The sequence below is a fragment of the Brassica oleracea genome, chromosome C2, assembly GCF_000695525.1.
Source record: "Brassica oleracea var. oleracea cultivar TO1000 chromosome C2, BOL, whole genome shotgun sequence".
Classification (NCBI taxonomy): Eukaryota; Viridiplantae; Streptophyta; class Magnoliopsida; order Brassicales; family Brassicaceae; genus Brassica; species Brassica oleracea.
The window spans coordinates 26,771,368-26,777,175 of NC_027749.1; the positions used below are offsets into that span (position 1 = coordinate 26,771,368).

Below are 5,808 nucleotides of genomic sequence, written 5' to 3' on the forward strand. Positions count from 1 at the left end.
ATCTTCCTGCATATCCTCTCCTTCAACAATGAATAAGTGATCCCTTCCAATGATGATGTCTTAAAGGATATAGCATACAAACGAGCATCGGTTGGAATCCATTCATAATCATCTCCAGCCTTCGAATAATGTCCATCATAATCAAAGTGTATGTTCGTCGAAAAAAGACACATTGTCTGCAATATAAAAAAATTAAACCATTAAAGTTATACTTCGTTATACCATGTTACAGAGTTTTTTCAGTAATCAGACCGTATAATCTAACCAAGTTTCCCCAAGTTTCAGAGTTCTAGATGTTTCTCTGAAAACCAAATAGTAATCAGCTTTCTTTGATTCAATCGTCCTTTCATTCCTGACGTACAATCATACAGTTGTTGATTATCCAATTGAGTAATAGACAGACCATCCACACTCTCTGATCCTTATACACAAATGAATAAGAAATTTTCCATTACTACGAATCGAGTCTTCAATTCCAAATTGTAATCAGCTTTGATTCCCGACATGCAATTATACAGTTGTTGATTATTGAATTTCCTAATAAACAGACCATCCAAACTTTCTGATCCTCGACTAGTTCATACACAAATATGAAATCTTATATCCAAATCGGAATCCATGTGAATTGAGTCAATCATCTATGAGTGGTGGATGACGGTTCTAAAACGATGGGATTTGAGACATACCCTGCAAAACGGAATCAATAGCTCAATGATTCAGCATCCAAACGAAGAAACCGAGTTAGCAATTCGATGATAGCGAGGAATTCGGAAGAACACCACGACGAGGACGAGAGAGGATTGAGGGCGGGTTCGAGGGCAGTGGAGCCTCGAGAGAGGAGAGACAGAAGAAGAATTCGATTAATTAATTGAATTTATTTCATTAATTTAAATTTAAATCGGTCAGAGACACTTTCAACATTAACCACACTCTTAAAGAGTATCAGAATAGACAAGAGTACGCCAGAATTCGTAAGAGTATGCCAGAATAATTTTTGCATCATTAAGAGCATCTGAGATTATCACCCTATAGAATTGCAATAAATATTCAAAACTCATTATTTCCAAAGTCTTTTTCTCTCCTCATTGTTGTTTTGGTCATAAAAAAAAACTTATTATGTAAGATCTATATTGATTGTGTTAGTTGGTATTATGATAATTATACGGATAATATGATATACATTTGGGTTTCAAATTTTGATATTTGGGTTTTTGATTTAGTGAAAGTTTAAAATTTAGTATTTAGAAAGTGTGAGTGAAACTGGTGTCAATATTAACTTCTTTCATACTATAATAGACATTTTATAATTTTACCAATACTAGGGATTTTCTCGGGCTACGCCCGGATTTTCTTATAAATTTTAGTTAACTTTTTTGCAGTTATATATGAATATAAATCTGTGTATACATATTGCAATTGATTTTAAACTATAAAATTAGTTGAAACTGAAAAATGGTTTGTATTTATTCATTATCTTTTTTTTTTTGAAAAGGATTTATTCATTATCTTCTGACTAACGAATTGAACATAATTAGAACTCACAATTTGTTTTTTGTTTATTTTTGGAAATTAAATATAGGATGATAAGTAAGATGGATTAAAAGTTAATTAAACTTAATTTTTATGGTAGGAATAGTAAAACTTACAAACGGATTTAAACTTTGTTTTGACTTTAGAGTCATTGAGTTTCAAAACCAATTAATTAAAATTGAATCGAAATCAATCCATTCTTAAAAATAATATTATTCTCTAAACCAGTTCATGAAAACATATTATAAATAAAAAATAAATAAAACAGACTAAACCAAATTAAATAACAAACTTTTTAAGCAAACCATCACCAAAACTTATTATTTAAATCATACAAACCAACAATGACTCTTTTCTTTTTGTTGTTTTGCATTTTTAATGATTCTTTGTATTGTAAAATCTATTGATTAAATTAATATGTCAGTTTGGAGCTGAATGGGATTAATAGGTCTGAAGACATTACAGACCAAAAAAACTAAGTTGCTTGCAGCCTCATAGTAGAAAGAAAACCGTTTATTCGTTACAATCCCTAAATGAATTAGGATGATTAGACAATGCAAACAAATATTCTCACACAATATATAAGTTTTAAATATGTTTTATTGAGTGCGCGATCAAGAAGGAAACCCTCAAACAAAGAACAGCATATAAAAGCAAATTAGGGAGATCATATACAAAGTTTTAGCCAAGAAAACTAAATAATAAAAATGTAGATATTGGTAGCTGGGTGGATAAAGCACCATTTGCATTTGTCCATCAAATATAATTCATTTTATGATTCGGTTATTTTGTACTTCAAACCTGACATCACCGTTTTGTTTTTCTCAGCTCTCCATCGTTTCTGTAATCTTTAGATTCTCTATCTTTGTAACATCATCAGCTATTTCCCTTTATATGGGTTGGAACTTAACCTTCTTGCTATAAAAATAACAATACAACAGATTCGTGTTCTCTGACCAGATTCGTGCTTTTCTTCCACTCATCCATGAATTTTAAGCTGGCATCCCTACGACATTGATGAAGCAGAACATGATAGCTAGGGATACTCAAGTTTCTTTCAAACTTGAACACCTGGATACGAGCTTCCTGGTTACAGAACAATGAAAGGTAGCATATCATCAAATATGAAGTATCCGTTATCTTGTGTCCATGAAAGATATCTCGTAATGGCTCCAGTTCAACGGGTTTGGTATAATCCGAAGACACAAACTGAAAAAAATTTGTCCATTGCCAAAAATTAGTTTCTCAGGGAGGACTCGGTGTCTCAGGTTGACCTGCTACACCGCTTGTGTATACACTGTGCCGTTCAGATATAAAACAAAGAAACCGTTAATGTCACAAAAACTTAACGCTTATGTATTTTTCTAAGGTAAATGGCAAACCTGGCTCACTGTGCCATTTTGGTTTTTGCTCATCATATTCCTCTTCATGATCATGATCGTGGTGATAACTATGACCATGTTTAGTAAGACTATTCCTGATCTTCTTAGCTTTTTCTCTCTCTTTTTTGAACACTGTATTTGCTCCAATCTCTTGATCATCTTCTTCCTTGTTCCATAACTCTTATTCTGATTTCTGCATGAACCTAGCGTGATTCATATCCGATGTACATCTTGCATTTGTTTTTATCATATTGACCAAACTCCAGTCCAATTCATGATTTGGTTTTCACTCTTTAAGTTTGAACATAGATATATGATGTGGAGATTAGTTAAGAAATTACCTTATAGCATCTTTTCGCTCTATTTCACTCTGAAAGTATCAAGATTCGTCTGTCTTTGTTCTTGTTCTATCTGCAACACCGTACTCCTTGTCTTCAGAACTATCATGACTTGAACCCTGATAAACAATTCCACATTACCAATCAGATACTTAACTGCTCTCTTTCTTAAACAAACATAAAAGAAATATCTATCAAGCAAACGAGTATACTTTTCATGAGATACGGTAGAACAATTTGCTTGCTACATGTGTGAATCAGGCTGTCAAAAATAGAAGAAGATGGAATTAATTGTTTTCTCCGGAGAGAAAATTATGAGAAGAAAATCCATTTTGCTTCTACGTAACCTCGTAAAGGACAATGGCTTTCTCCTCGTTGAGGTATCATAAAAGACAAAATGTGTCTTCCAATGCAAATTCCCATAACTACTTTAGACAAGAGAGACACGATAATGATCAACAAAGGGAAACGCCATTGACCAATACTAGACTCTACTTGAGAAAGAACAAAAACATCTAACTTATTAATATGTGTTACGTATGATTATCCATATAATCCCGTGGGACACTCGTCCACTCCAAATTAATTTTGTACATCATCATCTTTTTGTTTTGTCATTTACTCCATAGGAGACCAACCTATTGCGTTATAAATAGCATTCATCCTCTTTACTTTGTACGTACAATAAAAAAAAATTCACTCTTTATTCTCTCTCTCTCACACGTTCAACTTCTTCTTTTACCAAACACAAAACAATAGAATAATAATATATAATAAATAAATCAGTTATACTTTCTTACTTATATTATAACACGTTATCAGCACGAAGCTCTGGCCAACTGAGGTTTATCAATCCGAAAGTTCTTAAACCAGTCGAGGTAATGTTTAAATTTATGTGTTTCAATATACTTAATTTATTTTAATTTTATTATTGTTCCGGAGTGAGAGACTAGGTCTTCTCCGTTTATTTTCGGGATGATTGGCGTTGCCTTCCCGACTGATCGTTATGGTAGGCTATGCCTTCACGATCAGAGAAACACGTGGTAGGCGTTGCCTCCGTGAATAAAAATAAAAAATAAATGTCAAAAATGGCAGACTAAGTTTCCTCGGACCTTGAAATAAGTAAAAGTCAAAATGGTAGACAATGTCTCCTCGGACTTTGAAAAATGATCAATATGGTAGTCTAAGACTCCTCGGATCATGTGGTAGGCTAAGCCTCCAATTTTATTTATGCTATTTAAATTTCTGCAATTTAAGTTATGTTTTTATTTTATGCCTTTAATTTATGCATTTAAATTATGCATTTAAATTTCCGTCTTAATATATTATTATTCTATGAATACGGTTATCATGTCAAATTTGACAAAGCTCAAAGAAAATGCCCTTAATATTACGAGAAATAATTTTAAGACTTGGGCAGTGGGTGCAAAGATGCACCTGAGAGAAAATGAACTTAGAGAAATCATCGATAAGTTGAAACTATATCGGATAAGGAAAAGATAAAGCCATGATAATTTACACCACTTTAATGATGGTTTATAAGATGAGGTGTATCATGAGAAAGATCTAGAAGATCTTTGAATAATCAAATCCTTGAAAGAAAGGATTCACCAAATTGTTGGAGTTGATGTAAATCCTCCGTGAGAATTGAAAAGAAAAGAAACTCATGATACTAAACCATCAAGTCGGTCCTTCTTGAAAAGGACAAGGGTGTGGATGCGGTAGAAGCCGCTATCATGGTCGTGGAATGAAGTGGACGAGGAAGAAGATTCCATATGAAATAATTAGAACTTCCACGAAAAATGAAAGTGGTCGGGTGATAAAAGGCAAACAAAAAAAGTTTGCTATAGATACGGCCAGAAAGAAAATTGGGTACCTAGTTGTCGTACGCCAAATATTTAGCCGATCTTTATCAAGAATCAAAAAGAAAAAGAGAAAGGAAGTATATTAAACTTCGTCTCTTATGAGCCCGAACCATTTTTCATAGCTTGAATACTCATCTTGATGATTCAGATTTTCTGGTTGGTCCAGAAAATGAAAATAAAATATCGATATGATATGATAATTAACTTCCTGAATAAGATTTTGAGATTTAGGATGGAGATAAATATACCTGACAGGTATTGGGTCATCGTCATGACTACTAAAGGTAACAAATATCTTTCTTCTCTCAAATTAAGTAAGTATAGTATCTAGTAATATAAATATATTATTGGCTCTAGAAGAGTTTATTATGAAAAGACATGCATAGGAAAAAGATGGCAAAATTATAAATGAGTGGTAAACCTGAAGTTTACTGATATATAGTCATCTCCAATAATGTTATTGACATTATTGTGAAATGTTGAAAAACCAGAAGTTTTTCACATATAGCATGTCAAGAAAATAAAGGAAACCATCATGGGTGATGAATCATCAAACAAGTTCACAATATGTGATTTCTTTAAGCAAACCCCAAATTAAGATCTCACTCTAAAGGATTTGAAACATAATTCGTCCCAAATGGAAAATCTGAATATGTTATTGGTTCTAGAGTGAGATTCAGTACGAGATTTTAG

The 5,808-nt window shown here is 32.7% G+C and overlaps 1 long non-coding RNA gene across 1 annotated transcript; it reads right to left on the reverse strand.

Moving 5' to 3' along the window:
- Positions 1–2,318: 2,318 nt before the first annotated feature.
- On the reverse strand, positions 2,319–3,591 carry LOC106325919. The gene is made up of 4 exons (XR_001267093.1): positions 3,463–3,591; positions 3,254–3,369; positions 2,913–3,105; positions 2,319–2,827 (listed from the first exon to the last, which is right to left on the reverse strand). It is a non-coding gene; the product is annotated as an uncharacterized LOC106325919 (long non-coding RNA).
- Between the last annotated feature and the right edge of the window lie 2,217 nt (positions 3,592–5,808).